This window comes from Petaurus breviceps, unplaced genomic scaffold (genome assembly GCF_028583685.1).
Source record: "Petaurus breviceps papuanus isolate PSGF00001 unplaced genomic scaffold, PetGlider_PUasm1.0 90977, whole genome shotgun sequence".
Lineage (NCBI taxonomy): Eukaryota > Metazoa > Chordata > Mammalia > Diprotodontia > Petauridae > Petaurus > Petaurus breviceps.
The window spans coordinates 9,236,511-9,259,347 of record NW_027187391.1 but is presented as its reverse complement, the minus strand read 5'-3'; the positions used below and the strand labels follow the sequence as shown (position 1 = coordinate 9,259,347).

The 22,837-nt window shown below is 37.1% G+C and overlaps 1 protein-coding gene and 1 pseudogene across 2 annotated transcripts in view; both read left to right on the top strand.

Annotated features, from left to right (window-relative positions):
• PDE7B (phosphodiesterase 7B) overlaps positions 1 to 22,837 on the top strand; it is a 475,247-nt gene that overhangs the window by 389,977 nt on the left and 62,433 nt on the right. The window lies entirely within an intron of this gene.
• On the top strand, positions 2,485 to 5,486 carry LOC138153124 (large ribosomal subunit protein eL15-like; annotated as a pseudogene).

Here is a 22,837-nt window from a genome sequence, read left to right as displayed (position 1 = left end):
AGCACTCTACAAATATTATCTCATTTTATACTTACAACATCTGCCTTCACGGACTTTATCGTCTGCTGGAGAGATAATGTGTCCATAAATACCTTTGATGTAAAGTAGTATGCATTCGTTGCCATAAGAAAGGCACAAAGTAGCATTTTGAAAGCCAAGTTGCCCTACTTCTGGCTACTAATACAGCCATTGGGTGTATCAGAAATGTGACATTACTGTGGTTAGTGGGAAATTTTAGTGGGTCAATCAGACTCCTACAGCTAAAAAATTACACCACTATTTTCCAGATTTGATCAGTCTGTAGCCATTACTGGCAGTTACATATGTGGGTATTATTATCCCCATTTACAGATGAAGAAAGTGAAGAATGAAGGATTAAGTGACTTGCCTCCAGGGTCACACAGCTAGTAACTATCTGAGGTCAGAGCTAAACTCAGGATTCCTGAATCCAAAGCCAACACTCTGTCCACTGTGCTATCTGCATATAAGATCATGTCAAATATTTGGAGTCATATATTCTGGGAATACTGACTGAGCACTTATCATGTACAAGGGACCATGCTAGGAACTTGGAATATCCTCCCTTCATGGAGATTACTTACAGTCTACTGGGAAGATGATGTGTCCACAAATACCTTTGATGTAAAGTTGTAGGGATGGATCAAGTCTTTATTAAGCAGGTACCCATGTGCCGAGCACTGGGCTAAGGATATCTTATTTGATCCTCACAACAACCCTGGGAGGTAGGTACTGTTATTATCCTCATTTTTTAGTTGAGGAAACTGAGACAAATGAAGGTTAAGTGACTTACCCAGCATCATGCAATTAATAAGTGTCTGAGATCTCATTTGAACTCGGGTCTTCCTAATTCCAGGCTGAATGCTGTAATCTATTTTTAATACATAATAGTTGACGAATCCCTATTTCTACCCTACCTTCAAAAGTCCCATGTGCAAAGCCACAAAGCATGGAGAGTGATGGTTCCATTTCCACAATTAAAACTACCAACCGCTCTTCCATTTCCTAAGCTTTCCTCAGTATCAGATAGAGGAAATTTCTCAACAGGTTTCTATAGGGAGAATGGGATGCTGCTATCACTATAACAAAAGGGGTAGGACAAAGAAAATAATTCTAAAACAATAACAAGACTAATAATAAACAAGGGGCTCCAACAAGAACAGAAAAAATGAATAATCAAAAATGCGTAAGAGAACAAGACCAGTTCTCTAGTATGGGGAAGAAAGCAATGGAAACCTCCAGCTCACTCAAGAGGGAATTCCATGACTCCTGTTCCACCTCCTCTGCTAGGCCTCGAAATTACTGAGTCTTTTTAAAGTGAGGAGATCTCTAGGCTGTTTCCCTAACCAGAAAGTCCCAGAAATAAAGAAAGCTGATGATTCTTACCTCCTTCATCCTCAGCAATTAGCACCCCCTGCTCTACAAATTCCTCTTAGAACAGGATACAGTTCTTCATTCTTTTATATTAAGGTCTACCAAGATTTCTCTCCTTTTCCAGAGACAAAAGCTTGGTAAAGGTAGCATCAATTGGGATACTTTCAATTTTTGAAAGAAAAAAAAACTAAAGCAGAGAAAATCATTCCTACCCCATCCTTTCTTACTGAGTATTTTTTGTTCATGGAACAGAAATTCTTTCTAACAGACACCAACTTCTCCCTCAGTAGAAAAATGAAATTTTTCAGCATAGAAAATAAAATGCTCAACTAAATCAGTGACATCTAACCACTTGACCCTCTTAGTTCAACTTTGTTTATAACTGAATTTTTTTGTTAAGTCATTTTTCAGTCGTGTCCAATTCTTTATAACTCCATTTGGGGTTTTCTTGGCAAAGATACTGGAGTGATTTGTTTCCTTCTTTAGCTCATGCTTTACAGATGAGGAAACTGAGGCAAACAGGATTAAGTGTCTTGCCCAGAGTCAACATATCTAGTGTCTGAGGCGAATTCACAAAGGTGAATTTCCCTGACTCCAGGCCCAGCCCTCCAGTCACTGCATCACCCAGTTGCCCCATAACTGAATTTAGGATTTAGTTAATAACAGCACTTAACATAGTGTCTGGAACATAGTGTGAAATAAATGCTATATAGCTTGATCTAATAGCATCCTACCAGTCCATGTACAAGTCATTCTATTACACTGAGTTTCTTTAGTTCATATTCTTATAAAGGGCTAGCCTCTGAGATGTAGGCTCAATATACAATTATTCCTCATGACAATTCCCAGTAACTCAGATGATACACACATACGTATTTGTCAGCAAGGCCCAGGAGACTGAGGTTTCTGTGACAACCTTTTATTGTTTTTCCTACAACATACATCCCTCTTACTTATAACATTAATCCTTAAGAGGTAATAGAAAGGCACACATAAAGGTTAAAATTACTCCCACTAACATGCCCACAGTGTCTAGATTTATACTTAAAAAATCATCTCCACAGGCAAAGAAAAAGCCGCTTTATTTGTTTGTTTTGAGGGAGAGGCAAGAAGCCCTTAAAAATACTCATCCAGTGAATTAGTTGAAATGTAGTGAAACCTCATTTATTCAGACTGTTAGGGGAGTACTTTAGTTACCTGAGTATTCTTTTAAATCGAAATAAGCATATATGCCCTATAAGTATTAGTTATTTTCAAATAGTAACCATACAACAAAATATGCAACACTTGAGCTATACTGAAAACATTCTTTTTTTTTTCTTTGATTCTTTCAAAGGATCTTATGATACCTCAAGGCCATCATGATGATCACTGATTATATCATTGTCAAGTAATATAAGGGAAAAGCTAGTTGTCTGATGTTTCTGGATTTTTTAGATTACTGCCACATACGCAAACTTAAACAGAGACAGAAAGAGACGCAAAGACAGAGACAGAGAGGGAAAGAGAGAGACAGAGAGATGGAGAGAGAGAGAGAGGAATAGAAGGAGGAGGAAAAGAAAAGGAGAAAGAGAAGGAGGAGAAGAAGAAGAAAGAGAAGTAGAGACATATATACACATGCATACATACATACATATATACATATACATATAAATGATATATAAATTTTTCTCTCCACTCAACAGCCACCACTCAAGTTCAGGTCCTCATAAACTCTACCTAGATGATTACAATGGCCTTCTAATTGGTCTTCCTAACTTCTCCCTCCCATCTCCAATCCATTCATCCTCAGTTGCAAAAATGTTTTTCCTAAAACATAAGTCTAAACATTTCAATCCTTGCTCAGTAAACTCCAGTAGCCAGGATCAAATTTAAGTTCCACTCTTTTTTAGCCATCATTTTATTATGTGCCTATTATATGCATGGCGCTATGCTAAGTGCTTATAAGTATCATGTCCTTTTAGCCCCACAACTACACTGGAGATTGATTTATTATTATTATTATTATTTTACATACAAGGAAACTGAGGCACAGAGAGGTTTGTTTAAGTGACTTATCTAGGGTCCCATACCTAATAAGTGCCTGAGGCCATATTTGAATTCAAGTCTTCCTAACTCCAACTCCAGGGCTCTATCCACTGGAACCCCCAGGGGCTTCTGACATTTCAGACTTCACAACCTGACCCCTTCCTGCCTTTCTGGTCTTCTACACTATAGTCTCCTCTTTGCATTTTACAATCCAGAGTTACTAGTCTATTTGCTGCTCATCTCACAGTATACTCCATCTCCCTTCTTGCTTTTGTATTGGTTGTCTCATGATTAGCATGCTCTCCCTCTTTACTTCTAACATCAGGCTTCCCTGGCTTCTTTCAAAGACTTGGCTAAAATTCTGCAGAAAGCCTATCCCAAATTCTCCCAGTTTCTTAACCCTTCGCCTCCACCTTTACATCTCCAACAGTCTAGATAATTAAGGTTTTACTATATTTGAACCAATTCACTAGAGGGTTATCTTCAAGGTCTACCCCTTAAAACGAGGTTATAGTCCATTTACCTCTATACCTTATGTGTCATCATTGTATCTGTTATGTCCAACTCTTTGTGACCCCATTTGGGATTTTCTTGGCAAAGGTACTGGAGTGATTTGCCATTTCATTCTCTAGCTCATTTTACAGATGAGGAAACTGAGGCAAACAAGTTAAGTGACTTGCCCAGGAGCACACAACCAGTAAGTGTCTGAGACTGGATTCGAACTCAGGAAGAGGAGTCCTACTAACTATGGGCCTGACACTCTATCCAGTGTTCCACTTCGCTGCCCCTTCCCCCCCACTTTTAAACATACCTAGGTTGTTTCCTCACATACAAATGTGAGCTCCTTCAGGGAAGGAGCTGTTTCCATCTTTTTTTATATCCCCATTGCTTAAAATAATAACCAGCACACAGTAGGCATTTAATAAATACTTGTCGATTGATTGATCAGTTACATTTTAAAATTCACAAAGTCCAAAAGGGATTCTTGCACAAGTTGTTAAAGAGGGAAACCAGTTTATTTAACAAGTAAATTAAATAACCTATTAGTACAGTTCATTAAAGTACAATTATGAGGCCCTGATCTTCCACAATCATCCCACTCCAGTTCCTCATACTGATGCAGAAGGGACTTTGGCTTCTCATAAACTTACGAAGCTAACAAGATTTCAGATACCAGCCAGGCAGCCTGATATCCATCATCCCAGGACCACCCTCACTCACTTCTGAAAGGCTCATCACCGGAAGCCTAGCCATCAGGTGACCCCTCATGAAGCTTCTCTGGAAAAGGCCAGCTTTTCCGGTCAGCTGCAGCCATCAGGCAGGCTAGGCGCGAGCCAGGATGGGGGCCTACAAGTACATCCAGGAGCTGTGAAGGAAGAAGCAGTCGGACGTCATGCGGTTCCTGCTGTACTTGTGCTGCTGGCAGTACTGGCAGCTGTCCGTGCTGCACCGCGCCCGGGCCCACCCGGCCTGACAAATCCCGGCGGCTGGGCTACAAGGCCAAGCAAGGATATGTCATCTACAGAATTCGTGTCTGCCAGGGGGGGCTAAAGCACCCAGTCCCCAAGGGTGCCACCTACGGCAAACCTGTGCATCACGGGGTCAATCAGCTCAAGTTTGCCAGGAGCCTCCAGTCGGTGGCAGAAGAACATGCGGGCCACAACTGTGAGGCCCTAACAGTCTTGAACTCCTACTGGGTGGGTGAAGATTCAACCTACAAATTCTTTGAGGTTATTCTTATTGACCCATTCCATAAAGCTATCAGATGAAACCCCGACACTCAATGGATCACCAAGCCAGTGCACAAACACAGAGAGATGCAAGGGCTTAACAAACTCAGCTGGCCGGAAGAGCCGGGGTCTTGGAAAGGGTCACAAATTCCACCATATCTTTGGAGGATCTCGTCGTGCTGCTTGGACAAGGCGCAATACTCTCCAACTACATCGATACCGCTAATTGGTGCACATTAGTTTGTAAACTTAAATGTTTAATAAACAACATTTATGACAAAAAAAAAAAAAAAAAAAAAAAAAATAGATAAAAAAAAAAAAAAAAAAAAAAGAAAAGGCCAGAGCAACTCATGAAAAAAAAACTCATCTAAGGGCATTGAAGGGTTGTGGTCTGCATTAATAGAGGGAGTACTCACCTACTGGGAATAACATATCCTTGAAGTCTGAAGTAAGCAAGAGGCTCTAATAATGATAAACTATTTATGTAAGGGATATAAATAACAGGAAGAAAGAATAAACTCTTCAGGGCAATCCAAGGACAATTAAAAATTATACTGGGAAAGGAAAACTCGGGTTGAATATTAGGAAATATTTCATTGTGGAGTCAGCGGGAGCAGAGAAAATCCCACCACTTGAGTCATTCAGAAATCAGGCTATGAAATGAACACTTAGAAAGATTGGCAAAAGAGACTCAGGGAGCATACAACCTTAAGAAAAACCCTCTTCCTTTTTTCTGCATGTGGCTGAATACCAAAGAGGGAAAAGAAAAATGAATATATCCACTAACCCTAGCCCAAGAACCTCAACTTGTACAGAAAGCTTAATATTATGCCCACTGATCAATATTTGTTCCATTGTTGTGTAACAATGGTGATGAACTGCGCTTTTATTTTCAGATCTATCTATGAAAGAGCAATTTTCCCAATTAGTCATTTAAATAGACCCTTAGTTATGAAAGCTGGAGCGCAGAATCTGTTTTTTACGAACCCTTCTCCTAGAGTAACTGTTCTATTATTTTCTGAGAACAGAGGATGGGAGGGGTTGCTATTTAAGGGAAAACTCTTCCAGAAACATTTGAAAATAGTATCCCTTTTAAGAAACTGATGCTTCAAAATGAAAGCACTCTAATAGATAAGGGACAAGTAGGATTGACCAAGACAAGAAGGATGGTTTCTGAACTTCTGAACTCAACACCAGTTTGTGATGCTGGCTGACATTCTGAAGGATAGTTCTGGCTGGTGCCCAAACAGTAGACTCCTCAGTACTCTTTCTGAGCATGGAATCTGGCATGCAAGGCAGGTCACCAAAAGGCCAGTCAGGACCATTTGCATCAGATACTGCTACCTACATGAGTTAAAAAATCTCTTTCACTTTGCACACTTGGCAGATTTCATTTTTTATTAATATTTATATGACTGCCTTTGCTGCACCTGAAGAAGGTGGTGATATTCCTTCAAATAGATCCTTGAATCAGAGTGTACATACTCCTGGATCAAAAACATTCCAGATAAGCATAGTTGTGTATAGCACCCATCGTTAGAGTTTGTTTTCAGGGAATTTTATTTATTTTAAGGTCAACATTTACTGAATATTCAAGCATAAAGTACATTTATTCATCTAACAAACTGAAAAAGCTAAAACTTGGCCAAGTTTAGTTTTTTATTTAAACAACTAAATTTTATTTAAATTTAGACATATTTCTACTATGGTTATTTGTTATCATTCATTTTTGGTTACAGTCCTAGGACATTGTCATGAACAGTCCTACACTTCCCTTTTATTAATTCAACAAAATTTTGGTTAGCCTACAAGGTACTATAGTCAGTTAGTCAGTCAATAAGCATTTAGTGCTTATCATGTACCAAACACTGTGATATATGAAAGGTAACCCACCAAAAAAAGAAAATGTCTTTCCCTCAAAGAACTTATATTTTAATGGAAGAGATAACCTGTAAATAAATAGATACATTCAAGATACATAGAGAGTAGATAGAAGTCAACCTTTAAGGGAAAGGCTCCAGTAGCTAAGAGGAAACAAGAAAGATCTCCTTCAGGAGAACTGAGTCTTGAAAGAAGCCAAGAGGTAGAGGTGAGAGGAAACAGCATTCTGGGCATGTGGGGGCAGCCAGTGTGTAGAGGCATGGAGATGAGAGAATGAATGACATCTCCTCCTCACCATACCCTCCAACAAAAACATCCTGACACCTGAATGCTCTTTCCCAAACACTGTTCAAACCAGAAGTGGGGAGAGAGGACACTGGAAAATAATCAGGCTAAACATTTCATATTATATGGAATTCCTGTCTATCATCCCTCAAAATTCCCATCCTTTGATTATATCTTGCTTTTGTATTCTTTGTACAGCTAGCAGAGGTTATGTATATGTTCAGGTGTTTTTTCTACCCTAAATGTTATTTATTTTGATTCCTCCTCTTCCCTATCTACTTATAAACTCCTGGGACAAGAATTAGAGTTTCGTTCTAGAGGTGTGCTGGGACCAGTTTGTGGTGAGAGCTGATTTTTACATTTTCCGTATAATAATTGACCTCTGGAATTGGAAAACGCTACAAATCAGGGCTGGATGTGTTACTGTTGCTGTTGGTCCTTCATTCTCAAAGAAGACCCATGATAGCGTTATTTGTGTTATTGTTCATCCTTTTCAAAGAGGACTTTTTGACACCTTTTTGTTGTGGTTGTTTTTGTTATTCGTCCTTCCTTCTCAAAGAGGACCAATAATATCATGAGGGTGATATCCTGACTTGCATGAATTAGATTTAGGTGAGGTAGAGCTTCGGCAAAGTCCTCAGCCTCACTCTCTCCTCCAGAGATTGTTCTGCTGATTATCTAGATTTAAGAAAGTGATGGAGAAAATATTAACAATGGAAATTAAACCGAAAAATGAGTCATACATACATTTTCCCCCCAGAAGGTTGTTTGTTAAGCATTTTACAAGCATCTTCCTGCTTAGTTCCCCTAGGTAATTTTTTTTTATTTTTTAAAATTAGTTAAATTGATTTGTTTATTTACTTTTAGTTTACAACATTCAGTTCCACAGTCCCTTGAATTTTTAATTTTCTCCCCCTCCCCCCAATCATGGTGGCATGCACTCAAATATAGGATCTACAAATATCTTCACATTGATCATTAGGTCGTAAAGAAGGATTATAACTGATGATCAGTGGGAAAGAGGAAACAAAACAAAACAAGAAAAAAAAACACAGCAAGTAGTTTGTTCCTAGGCAATTTTTATTAAAGAACAAAGACTAGGTTTTCTATTTCTTCCTTCCCCTTCCCTAGCCCCTTACTCAGTACCTTGCCTATAGTAAGTGCTCAATTAAGATCTATTGATTGACAAATTGATCACTACCCTACCCTCCCAAGTAGGCACAGTGCTCATCTGTAATAATAACAGACTTTTCCCTAGGTAAGACTTCAGCTAGAACAGACAAGGCGTATATGGGTCTTCCTATGTGGTCTTCCTATAGCTTAATTTTATAATTACCAAAATAAATGTTATTTATTATGCCTTTATAATCTTTGCTGATTAGAATGCTTCTATTCAGCATTTTGAAGAGATGAGAATATGGAAGACCTGGCCAACTTGAAACTAATAAAAGGAAGAGAGAGAGGAAATGTAGCATGGTGGACCTGGAGTCAGGAGAGACCTGGGTTTGAATTGAGTCTCAGACACTATGTGAACTTAGATTTGGAGAGTCAAAAGGCCCAAATATGAATCCTCTCTCAGAAACTTACTGAGTAACTCTTGGAAAGTCTGCAGAACCTCTCTGTGCCTCAGTTTCCTCATTCATAAAATGAGGTTAAACTTGATGTCTTTCTAGGATCCCTTCAAGCTCAAACATCTAAACTCTAATTATTATTTTAGCATATGAATCTATAAAAAGTCCACAGATCCTTGTCTAGATATCAATTAAAGAAAGCGGGGCAATTGTGATCATACCTCAAGACTATCTGTTTAGCTAACTCATATTGGTGATTGAGTGATTATAAGGCTCTGAATTGACTGAGTCGATATATACTTTACAATCAAAATATTTTTTCATTTTCAAACCAGCTAGTTACTGCATAAAGATAAGAGTCTATAATTCTGCAACCAAACTATAAACTTGTAAACATAGTTTCATATGAATTGCTTCCTCTGAGTGTGATCACTTACAGTATTTAAACCATATAAAGTAGTTTTCAGGGCAGCTAAGGCTTGGAATCAGGGAGACTCATCTTCATGAGTTCAAATCTAGACTCAGCCTGGGCAAGTCAGTTAACCCTGTTTTCCTCAGTTTCCTCATCTATAAAATGAACTGGAGAAGGAAATGGAAAACTGCTCCAGTATTTTTGCCAAGAAAACCCCAAATAGGGTCATGGAGAGTTGGAAACAACTGAAAGGACAGAACAACAACAAAAATAGTTATCTGTGACTATATGTGTGTGTTTGTTCTGAATATACTTATGCATGTCTTTGTCTCCCCATATGAATGTTAGCTATTGGTTGTGTCTCCCAAACCTATCATATAGTAGGTGCTTAATAAATGCTTGTTGATTGATCTTCCATTTTCTTATTGCCAAATGCTGTAGTTATGAATTTCCTAACTTCATTATTACATTTAGCAGAAAAAAAAATAGAAAAATAGTATATAAAAATTCATTCCCATGGGGCGGCTAGGTGGCGCAGTGAATAGAGCACCAGCCCTGGAGTCAGGAGGACCTGAGTTCAAATCCATCCTCAGACACTTAACACAAAAACTAGCCGTGTGACCTTGGGCAAGTCACTTAACCCCAATTGCCCTCCAAAAAGCAAAACAAATTTAAATTAAAATAAAATTCATTCCCCAAAACTTACTACTATAAGGCTAAAACTGTATTCTTGGCTTTGATCACTCTCTACATTGATCAATATGAGTTTAATCTGAAATCACTTTACTAATTTTAAGTTACTTAAAGATTAGCAGACTCTGGATTTCCTTTTATTTTTTACACTAATTTTTAAAAATGAGGATGGAAGAAAAGGATATGATTAATATCAAGCACAAATTCAAGGTTTTTCTAATCTATCATCATCATTTCTGAAATATCAGTGGACGCCAGAGGAAAAAAATTACATGGTGAATTTTCTTTGTATGTATAATATGTATAATATATTGGGCATATATATGGTGTGGAAGAACAATCCTATTCTCTACATCTCAATTATGTCAGTTGTATCTCTAGGGTATTTCAGTCACGGATGTAATAGATATATATTCTATAATATTTTCACATTATCATAGAATTTAAGGAGACTGGATTGACTCAGCATAAAATATTCTAGCTGCCATGTCCTATCCATAGGCATGGATATAAAATAAGATTTCTTAAGAAATCATTGAACATTTTTAAGAATGTCAACACCAGCAGACAAAACTAGTTCTTAAGGAACTACAACAAAGCCTTGAGAATGCCAGGGCTGTCGGTCAGGTCTCTATTTCCCCTACCTCCCTCCAAAGATTCCACTAATTCAACAAAATATATTTGAAGAGTAAGAGTAATATTTATGAATTTCCAGAACTCTGATAATAACCTACATTTACAAATCTCTGTATGACTACACTAAATTCACCAGGGCTGCTCAGGTATAAATAGAACCCAAGCAACTTTCTGTACTATAAGAGAGATAGGTGAGCATAAGGTCAGTTTATTTTTACAATTAATAAGGAGTAACAGGACTTATCAGAAAAAGGGCCCAAAATGTCTGGTCAAGCCCTTATCGACAGATATAAAGACATACAAACCCATTACTTGTTCTAAAGTTACCACTTACATTCACTCTAGAAAGAACAATCTTATATAGTAGTGAAAAAAATTGGATCTCGGGTCATAAGACCTAGTTCAACTAAGTAAGCCCCTAAGCAAGAAGTTTACTTACTACCTGTGTGACCTTGGGCAAGTCATTTGACTTCCTTAACTCTTAGGTTCTTCATCTATAAAATTAGAGCCTTGGACTACATGGCCTTATGAGTTCTGTCCCTTTCAGCCAGCTAATGATGTGTACCAGATAGAGTACTGGACCTGAAGTCAAGAAGACAGCCTCAGACACTTACTAGCTTTGTGATTTTGGGCAAGTCACTTAACTTCAGTTTCCTCAATTATCAAATGAGGATAATAGGGTCTACCTCCCAAAGTTGTTGTGAGAATCAAATGAAATATCTGTAAAGCACTTAACACAGTTCCTGCACATAGGGATGCTAGATAAAAACTGGTGGTGGTTGTTGCCATTCCAGCTGTAGCGCTATGATCAGTAAATTCTATGGCCACAAAATTCAGAAAAGAAAATGTATATTGAGTTCTCCAAAGTGTATATTGAGTTCTCCAAAGGTGGGAATTTTTTGTGAAAATCATTATATTAATAAGTAACTGGAGAATTTGTTATCATTGTTGTTTTTGCTGAAGTATTGAAGTATAAAAATAAGGAATGAGAGGAATTTTTTTTTCTTTTTATATACGTGCAAAGAACTATGGAGTTAATATACCAGGCCTTAACCTCCAGAGACCTGGGATCAAATAAGAGATTGGTCAAATCAATTTGCTGACCACAAACTATTGTCCCCAAGTTACACTAAGAAGCATAGCCAGCTACATTTGGGGTTTACTAAATACCTCAAACTTTCATAAATATGGGATTCAATAAAACCACATCATGCCTGGCATGTATTTTTTTTTTTACTCAGAACCAAGGAAATTTGATCTGCTTTTTCCTAATTCATTTAAATGTTCATTCAGAATAGGATTATGCACAAGTTTTCAATTGCCCAGATGAGTTTTTGAGGCCTCTTTTCTAAGCCCCTTTTTCCTCCCTTGCAAGAAGGAAATCAGGTTTTTCCAACTATGGGTTAGGAATTCAGAATCCACAAGGATGAGCTATGTTTTACAAGTAGACATTCACCCACTGGCAATGGCACCAAATATGCCTGAAATATCAAAATATAACCAGTGAGTTTGACTTACTGGGACATGTTGATTGGATAGGTGAACACTGGTCCCTATTTACTACTTTGCAAACATTTTATTTAGCTCTGATAGCTCCTGTGGATAGCAATATCTAGTATTGTACCTGGCATGTAAAGATTACTAAACAGTGATTAGTAAATGCTTGTTGACTGACAGATTACTCAAGTGATATGAGATAGGATCTCTTGTATGTTATTTTTCCCTGGGCCTCAATCCAGTTCATAACTGTTTTTCTCTTCACTGTCGTGAGATTTTTTTTTAAACCTAGCAATTAAAAATGTTTTAACATATTAAGTTGTACATCTAGAGAAATAATATTTTTTTAACCTGCCTTTAAAATAGACCTCTTCCTCCCACTCTGTGGCAATATTAGAGCTGAGCTCTTCTCCAAGTGACATCTGTCAAGGAGTCGTGAGTGTCTTTTTCTCTATTTTGAAAAGCTAATAACACGTGACTTTAATAAGAGTATCTCTAAATTCTAAAGCTTAGAAGGTTGAAATGCAACTTTGTAGCTCCCTGAGATTTAGCTTAATTTTCTAGGTTCAAATTAAACTCTTTATTTTTTTATGTTTATAATTTATTTTATAATTTTTTTCTTTTTATACTCACTAAATGTGTCATATCCCCTAAATTTTATAAACATTTTCACTTTATTTCTTGGTTCAATATTTTAGGAGTTAAAGGTTATCATACTAACTTTGCTATATATTTCTAAAGTGTGTGATTTACCAAAAAAAAAAAATTGCTCTCCTGTTTGGAGATGTGATTTATGAGATTAAATCTGTGATGGCTGTTAAACACTTGGTCTTTCCTGCCCTAATTTTCTCTGCTTGTCTGGCTACTAGAAAAAGGACAAAAAGTTGGAAGGAGTACAGAGAGAAATAGATGAAGACAAAAATTCATGTGTACTGGTGATCTCTAAGTAGCCCAAATGATTTAGCAGTGGGCAGCTAGGAGGCACAATGGATGCAGGGGTGGGAAGCCTGCAACCTTGGGGTCACATTTGGCCTTCTAGGGCCTCGGACACAACCCATTGACTGAATTCAAACTTCACAGAACAAATGCCCTTAATAAAAGGATTTGTTCTACAAAACTTAGACTCGGTCAAAGAGCCACAACCAAGGTTCATGTGTGGCCCCAAAGCCACATGTTCCCCACCTGTGGAACAGCACAGGGCTTGGGATCAGGAAGACTCATCTTCCTGAATTCAAATGTGGCCTCAGATACTTACCATCTGATGACCCTTGGCAAGTCACTTAACCTTGTTTGCCTCAGTTTCCTCATCTATAAAACGAGCTGGAGAAGGAAATAGCAAACCATTCTAGTATCTTTGCCAAGATGGGGTCAGAAAGACTCAGGCACACCTGAAAACAGTTGAATGACAAGTTTTATAAATAAAAACAGATCTCAAAGACCAGTGGAAATTAAATGTCTGAAAGACAATTCAGATACTTAGCTATTGTAGCCAAGATTGGAATAGGATTTGTGAGAAAGGACAAGAAAATGAATCTTATATATTTAATAAGGTGAAATGAGCACAGTCACCAGACCAACAGTGCACCTTGTCAACTAAAATATTCAAAAGCAGATTTTTGGGCAGCTAGAGCACTGGCCCTGGAGTCAGAAGGACCTGAGTTCAAATGTGGCATCAGACATTTAACACTTACTAGCTGTGTGACCTTGGGCAAGTCACTTAACCCCAATTGCCCTGCCTTCCCCCCTCCAAAAAGAAAAAAAAAAATGCCTACAAAAGCAGGTTTTACAAATGATAGGATTTTTTTCCTTATTTTTTGCATATTTTCTACATTCTTCTTACTGATCAAAAAACACTGAAATAACCTACTTAAGATGACTTCTTACTAAGCTATGCCCCCACATTTGACCATTCAGATCTTGAAATCCATAAAGGTATTTTTAAAAGAATTTTTAATGTCTTTGAAAATTTCCTTAGCCCTTCTGCCAGAGTCCTGTACCTACAGTTCGAATAAGTTCACAGGAAGGAGACAGGGCTTTATGAAAAAACTGAAAGCTCCCCCCACATTCCAGCCTGAAAAGACATTTAACTTTCTCTGACAGGGCACAGGCCACTTTAAAGGTGCATGTTAGAGAAAGAAAATAGCCACCTGTTCTTCCCAGGGAACAGCATTCTTTTAGCAGACAGTGGGCATTGAGACTCAGATTAGGAGGCTTAAAATGATAATTATCAGTGTCTAAAGTATATTGTTATTGAGTCTCCTCGCACTACATGTAAATGGATTCTTATTTTTAAATGCCATTTGATAATGAGAATTTCACAACCAAAGAATATTCCCTTTCTTCCTGGTTCTTTTTAGCAGGTTATCTGAAGATTTCATCAATCTCAAATTTGTCCATTTTTGCATCCATTCACCCTGGGCAGACTCATTCCAACAATTGTTTGATGTAATAATTACCCAAGGAGAGAAAGTGTTTTCATGCATTATTAAAACCAAATGGTCATATTCATTCTCCAAAGACATTTGATGTTCAATTCCATAGGTCAGCTGGAGTCTTTGCTTACAACCTAACCTTTGCAGCTCTGTCCTCTGTAGTCCCTTAGCAATTCTGGAGTCAGTTATTAACCATTTCACTTTGGAGAAAACTCCTCATATAGGGAGTTCAAGAAGCTTAATAGCAAAGGCTTAGAGACAACTGGTCACGAATAGCCCATTATCCACATCCCTGATGGGTTTTTGTCGACCCTTGCTTGAATGCTTTTTCATCTCACTGAGGTTTCTCTTCCCCTATGACAAGAACTTTCACCAAGAAGACACACAAAGTGAAAATAATTTTTATTAACATTCCTTGCATTCAAGCCAAAGCAAACTTGTGAAATTTATAAATTGCTATACTGTAAGGTGCCAAGATAAATTCCATAATGCTAAAGTTAGTATCTAAATGTGCCAGAAAAGTGTTTACGTATACATATCTGTGATAGTCATAAAAGTCTTTTTTTTTTTTAATGTGAGCAGAATGTCAGTTTCACAGCTAGGCTCATTGCCATTCATATGAATACAGAAATAGTCAATAAAGCATGCTAATGCATCATTTTCTACAACTATTCCAATTGAAGATTGGAGGAGAGATAGCCAACTCAGTCCTACTTTCAGCATAATTTAGGTAAAAGAGACCTTTTCTTGGAGTCAAAAGACCTACAACTCAGACTTTTTATTTTTTATGTGACCCTGGGTAATTCATTTAAACTCTAAATCTCAGTTTCCTCATTTGTAAGATAGGAGCATTGACATTTGTACCACCTGCCTCAGGGTTATAAGAAAAACACTTTGCAAACAATAAAGCACACTAGAAATAAATAGGAAAATTTAATAAAGGATTATTGTGTATAATTATTATATACAATGAATAGTATTTATTACATGGGTTTTCAAAAAAGTAAACTGTTTGAAGTGGAAATTTATTTAAATTGAATCCTCTTTTTAATGTTCTGCTGTGTATGTGGAAATGCTTTTTTTCTCATTTTATATTAAAGTTTAAAATGAATAATTTTAAATATAGTATTATCTTATATAAATATGTGTTTAAAATCTACTTGTCATTATATGTAAAAACATATTCAAAATCACTTAACTTCATGAATCTCAGGTCAGATACTTTTTCTTGTTGATTCTCAAGGAAAAAACTTGCTTGGCATATCAACCTACTCAATCACATCTATCTTCCCCTTATTTTTTTTAAATCTTTTTTTTTATTAATTTGTCTGTTTACTTTTAGCTTACAAGATTCAGTTCCACAATTCATTGAGTTTCAAATTTTCTCTCCCTTCCTCCCCTCCCCCCCATGTCAGCATACAATCAAGTATAGGATCTACAAATACTTTCACATTAGGCATTAGTCAGGTTATAAAGAAGGATTGTATCAGATGGAATGACCAATGGGAAAGAGGAAACAAAACCAAACAAGAAAAAGAAAAAGATCAGGTAGTTTGCTTCAATCTGGATTCAAACTCAGTTCTTTCAAGTTCTTTCTCTGGATGTAGACATCTCGCTCCATCATGAGTCTTTTGGGGTTGACTTATAACCCTACATTGCTGAGAAGAGCCCAGTCTATCGAAGCTGGTCATCAAACATACGTTGCATCTGTAATTGTGTACAAATTTCTCCTGGTTCTAGTCTTCTCACTCAGCATCAGTTTGTATAAGCCTCTCTAGGTAAATATGAAGTCCATCTGCTCCTAGTTTCTTATAGCACAATAGTATTCCATTACATTCATATACTACAACTTGTTCAGCCATTCCCCAATTAATGGGCACTCCCTTAATTTCCAATTCTTTGCCACCACAAAAAGAGATGCTATAAATACTTTTGTACATATGGGTCTTTCTCCCATTTCTATGATCTCTTTGGGTTACAACCCTAGAAGTGGTATTGCTGGGTCGAAGGATATGAAATTATTTATAGCCCTTTGGGCATAATTCCAGATTGCTCTCCAGAATGGTTGTATCCATTTACAACTCCACCAGCAATGCATTAGTGTTCCAATTTGTCCACATCCTCTCCAGCATTTGTCATTTTCCTGTTTTGTCATCTTAGACAATCTCACTGGTGAGATGTGGTACCTCAGAGTTGTTTTGATTTGCATTTCTCTAATCAATAGTGATTTAGAGCATTTTTTTCATATGCTTATAGATATCTTTAATTTCTTGCTCTGAAAACTGCCTGTTCATATCCTTTGACCATTTATCAATTGGGGAATGACTTGTATTCTTATAGATTTGACTCAATTCTCTGTATATTTTAGAAATGAGTTCTTTATCAGAGACATAGGTTGTAAAAATTCTTTCCCAATTTCCCACTTCTCTCTTAATCTTGGTTACATTGGCTTTGTTTGTACAGAAGCTTTTCAATTTAATGTAATCAAAATTATCCATTTTGCATTTTATAATGCTCTCTAATTCTTGTTTCGTCTTAAATTCTTCCCCTTTCCACAGATCTGACAGGTAAACTATTCCTTTCTTTCCGAGATTACTTACAGTTATCTTCCCCTTATAAGAGATATTATGGCAAATGCAAAATAACATATCATCACATCTCTAATTGTGCAGTATTCCACCCAAGTATTATACCTGGGGCAGCCAATGGCAAAGTAAATAGAGCATTGGGCCTGGAGTCAGGAAGACCTGAATTCAACTCCAGTCTCCTACACTTCCTAGCTTTATTAACCTGGGCAAGTCACTTAATTTCTGATTGCCTAACAAAATTAATCTATTGGGGAAGGAAATGGCAAATTACTCCAGTATCTTTGTCAAGAAAACCCCAAATAGGGTCATGAACAGTTGGACATGACCAAACAACAATAAATTTAGTACCTACTCACTGAGCACCCACATATTACATTAATGCATTGTTGGTGAAGTTGTGAACTACTCCAATCAGTGTGGAAAGCAATTTGGAACCATGCCCAAAAAACTATTAAACTGTGCACACATACCCTTTGACCAAACAATACCGTTATTAGGTCTATATCTCAAAGAGATCAAAGAAAGAGGGAAAGATCTGTATGTACAAAAATTACTTACATCATCTATTTTTGTGGTGGCAAAGAATTGGAAATCAAGGGTATGCTCATCTATTGGACCATGATTGAATATGGCATATGAATTATAGCATATGACTATGATGGAATATTATTGTGCTATAAGAAATGATGAAGGGGATGGTTTCAGAAAAACCTGGAAAGACTTATAGGAAAATGAAGTAAGAAAAAAAACAAGAGAACAATTTATATACAATAGTTCCAATACTGTAAAGATAATCAATTTTGAAAGACTTGGGAACTTGATTAGCACACAATTCCAAAAGATACATGATAAAACATGATGTCCACCTTCACATAGAGAATTAATGGACTCAGAGTGAAGATTGAAGCATATTTTCTTTTTTTTTTTGGTCATGACTAATTTGAGAATTTGTTTTGCATGTGTATTCATTCATTTGAAATAGATTTTGTTTTTCTTACTCTCTCAATGGGTAAGGGAAAGGGACAAGGAGAAGGGAGGAAGAAAATTAAGAACTGCAAATGAAATTATGATACAAATTTTTTTTTAAAGAATTGGATGGTATCCGAGAAGGCACCTGGCCCAAAGGTTTCATATTACAGGTAGGGACCCAAAGGCACTAAGGTATGGACACTGAATAAATTGACTAAGTAAGGTCATGTTGGGAAGTTAATAAAAGAGCTCAACTTTTGAACCCAAGCCTTTTGACTCTCCTCTGCATCATGCTATTGACTGTTAATCAAAATTTTATTCAATAAGTGAATTGGTATTATATTGTTGAATTGAGGCAGATAGATGGCATAGTAGATAGAGTACTGGTCCTGGAGTCAGTAATATCTGAGTCCAAATCCGATCTCAGGCACTTACTATCTGTGTGACCCTGGACAAGTCACCTTAAAAAAAATTTTTTGTACATCAGTTTCCTCAACTGTAAAATGGAGTTGATAATAATAGAACTCACCTCCAAAGTCACTGTAAGGCTCAAATGAGATATTTATAAAGAACTTAGAACAGTGCCTGGCACATAGCAGACACTTAATAAATGCTTGTTTCTTTTCTTCTTTCCTTCCTTATTAAATGCCCTGCCCACCACCTTAAAAAAAAATGTATTGAGAAAGTATCAATATACTCCCAATCATATATCTAAACTCTGGCACTCTAACCCCTATTATTTACATAAATGATTCTAAGGCATTACTTCTGAATGAACTTCACTATAATCAGATGATGACATAGTTAGCTATTAGCATATAAATATTAGAATATTCCTGGTTAGGCTTGACCAATGGGAAAACTTAACTTAGAATGATCTATGATTTCCTGGGTATGGATATTTCCTGCTTCAAACCACAGCCCCTCTTTGCCTTTTCTTTTCTATGTGACTCTTCTACATTTTACCATTAATCTCCTGTGTCCTGGATTTTCTCAAACAATCAAATAAACTGTACTCTTCACCAGGCATATCTTTTGTAAAAACACATGTAGAAAATATGGCCATTCCTACCTTGGATGATCTCTCCAACACGCTGAAAGCCCTCCTCTTGTTCTTGTATAAGGAGGATATTAATGTGCCACTTGGATTGTCCATCTGCTATCTCTCATAGTCACTGGGCCACCTTTTTCAAGTCACTTCCTCAGTAGTCACTGTAAGAATTAGTTTTATTTCACTATTTTTCTTTGTTAAAAGGAAAAGTGCTATTGTTGGGAATGGAGTTATTGGAAAATGATAGTGGTTGTAAAAAAAATAGATGTTAATGAACTAGAAAGTAAGAGTATTATTGAATAAGTATTCCTTAAGAGAAAGGACTACTTAATTTTTTTGTCTTTTATCCCCAGCATGTGGTACATTACCCTTCACACAGTAGACAATAAATGTCTGTTGAACCGAATTCAAGCTAAGCATGGAACAGTGGTGGCCCAGTGTGTGATATGAACATCAAAAGATCTAATATCATTTAGACTTCATTAATACTGTAGGAGCATAGTGTCCAGAACAAAGGAAGCTATAGGTCTACTCAACTCTGTCCTCGTCAGACTAAACCTGGAATATTGCATCCAGCTGCAAAATTTGGAGAAAGGTAATATTAGCATATCCAGAGAAGGGGAAACCAGGGTTATCAAAAAACTTCATATAGGATATATAGAGATTCCTTGAAAAAAAACGGGGATGTTTAGTCTAGAAGTGGGCATACTTTGGAGTGCCAATGGGATGAGGATGACAGTCATCTTTCAGATACAGGAGGGGTTGTCAAATTGGAATGGGGATTAGAATGATTCCACTTGGCCCTAGGAGGCAAAAGTGGGACCAGTAGGTAGAAGTTATAGGAAAAACAGATTTTGGCTCAATATAAGAAAACTTCCTAATAATTAGAGCTGTTCAGAAATAGAACAGGCTTCCTGGAAAGGTAATAAGTTTCCTGTCACTGGTGATCTTCCAGAAGAGGCTGGATGACCTTTATTGGGAGTGCTATAAAGGGTATTCATGCTTTGGAGGGAAAGACAGGGTGGTGGGGTGAGGGGAGGAGGTTGTGTTGAACTAGATGACCTCCAAGTTTCCTTCCATCTCTGAGAGTCTATGAAAATTCAGAAATACTACTATCAATATTCTGCTTTATATACCCTCTGCATCACTTTTCAGATTTGATTGGATGCCTCTGTTTCTATCATATATACAATATTAAAAGAGAATTGTTGTTATCCCCTACAACTATTTAACTACTGAGATAGTCATTATCCAAGGAAACTACAGATCGTTTCCTTGTCATACACTAAACACACTGGAAATTTTCTTTGAGTTCATCAGAATAGAGGATTTTTCCAGGAAATCAAAAGTATTTCATGGGATTTAGAAAGTAGCATATTATTATATGAGTTTGTCTGTCTCTTCGTGTCTCTCTGTCTCTGTCTGTCTCTGTCTCTGTCTCTCTCTCTGTAAAATGTAAGTGTATATGTACATGTGTGTTCCCCCCTAAATTATCTAGCATTGGGTTTTCCATTTCCCTTTGCATGAGTGGTCTAAGGAAACTTTACTTTTTCTAGCTATATGTTATCATGGGGCAAGAACTGTGTATATATCAGGAGACTTTTCTAACCTTTTCTCCCTAGTTTTCTCCTATCCAAACTACTGTCCTGTCATTATAAATAGGAAATTTAATCAACCAAAATCTTAAATTATCCTTGAATCAGGACATGAAAGAAGCAAAGATTTGGGGTGGCTAGGTGGCACAGTGAATAGAGCACTGGTCCTGGAGTCAGGAGGACCTGAGTTCAAATCCTGCCTCAGACACTTAACACTTACTAGCTGTGTGACCTTGGACAACTCATTTAACCCCAACTTCTCTGCCTTTACCCTTCAAAAAGCAAAAAAAATTAAAATTAATTTTTAAAAAAGGCATGCTTCAAATTCAAAGTTGAGCATATCACACCACTTTCAGTTGTGTGTAACACTTAAAATTACAGATACAAGGTTGGAAGAGAGTGTATGGGAAGGTGGGAGCAGCAGTCATAGCGTGTCAACAGGGCTAAAGTATGCCTCAATCTCGATGTGTAATTTCTGGACAGCCATTTCTACTATTGCATTTTTATTTGGAAGATTTATTTTGATACTTCAATGGATCTACGATCCCATCAAAGTATGCACCTCTTCCAACAATACAAAGCAACCTGTCCACATTTCTTCTTCACACATATCCCTTATTCCTATCTTCCCAAATGTAGTACCTCCACAGAAGGTCCACTCAAGATGCCATTAGACTGCTTCTAAATATCTTGATATAGAAGGATTTAGAAAACATGTATAGTATATTAATCACATAAATTATGTTATATATAATTAAATCCCTGCTAGCAAAATCAGTCTTCTAAGGCCATTAATCAGAAGCTTTCACTTGGGGCATCTAGGTGGTACAATGGATGGAGCATTGGCTCTGGAGTCAGGAGGACCTGTGTTCAAATGTGACCTCAGACACTTATTAATATGACCCTGGGCAAGTCACTTAACCCTGATTTTTTCCCCAGGAAGAAGTTAGTACTTAATAGAATCTTTGGTGGGTTCCAGGAAGTCTTAATTTACTTCAGTGATCTAATTATTAGGTATTGGCCACTGTCTCATAGTACTCAAAGCACATAATAGACACTTCATTAATGGTTGTTAAATTGAATAGAAATGGTCTTAACTTTTCTTCCTCTGTGCCTCAGTTTATCAATTATTATATTTTAGATTAGATTTAGATTATCAGACATACTATTTTCCTATTCTCCTACTGGTTACAGAGATTAAAAGTTGATGCTGAATAGTCCTAACCTGAAAGTTACACTCAGACTAGTAATTTATTTGATGATGAATATCAGGTCTATTATTTGTAAACCTCAATTTAAACATATAAATAGAAAGCATGATTATTCATTTTAAAAGTATAGCTCAAGCATGATATAAGAATTCTCTCCATAGTATTCATGTCAGAACCACCTATAACAAATTAGTGCCTTAAAATATACAACCCAAGTACTTGCAAAGGCATTAAAGAAGACAGTATGTATTGTAGCTAAAGGATCAGCCTCAGAGTCAGGAAGACCTAGGTGTGAGTTGTACCTAGGACACTTACAGGCTGTATGACCCTGGGCAAATCACTTAGACTCTCAGTTCTCCCCACCTCCCCCATCAACTGTTTAAAACTCTGTAGAGGAGGCTGCTTTTTTGAGAAGTTTGCTCATTGGGCGATTACTATACCAACAAAAAGCCAGCTTTATCCCTCCCTCCAGCCCAGATCCTAAAGTATTTATATTTGTAAGTGTGATATTTTTAAAGGCTAGTCTTGCATACTTGTAATAAATGTAACGTGATAAATATTAATTTTTGTATTGGAGGAATTATCAGTGCAGTGCATAGCACCTGGGCAGCTAAGTGGCAGCTAAGTGGCAGAGAGTATAGAGAGCCTGGAGTCAAGAAGACCTAAGTTCAAATGTGGCTTCAGATACTTACTAGCTGTGTGACCTGAGTAAGTCACTGAACCCTGTTTGCCTCAATTTCCACATTTATAAAACGAGCTGGAAAAAGGAAATAGCAAACCATTCCAATATCTCTGCCAAGAAAGCCCCAGTAGGGTCTTAAAGAGACAGACACGACTGAAAATGACTAAACTCAACAACAAGCCTG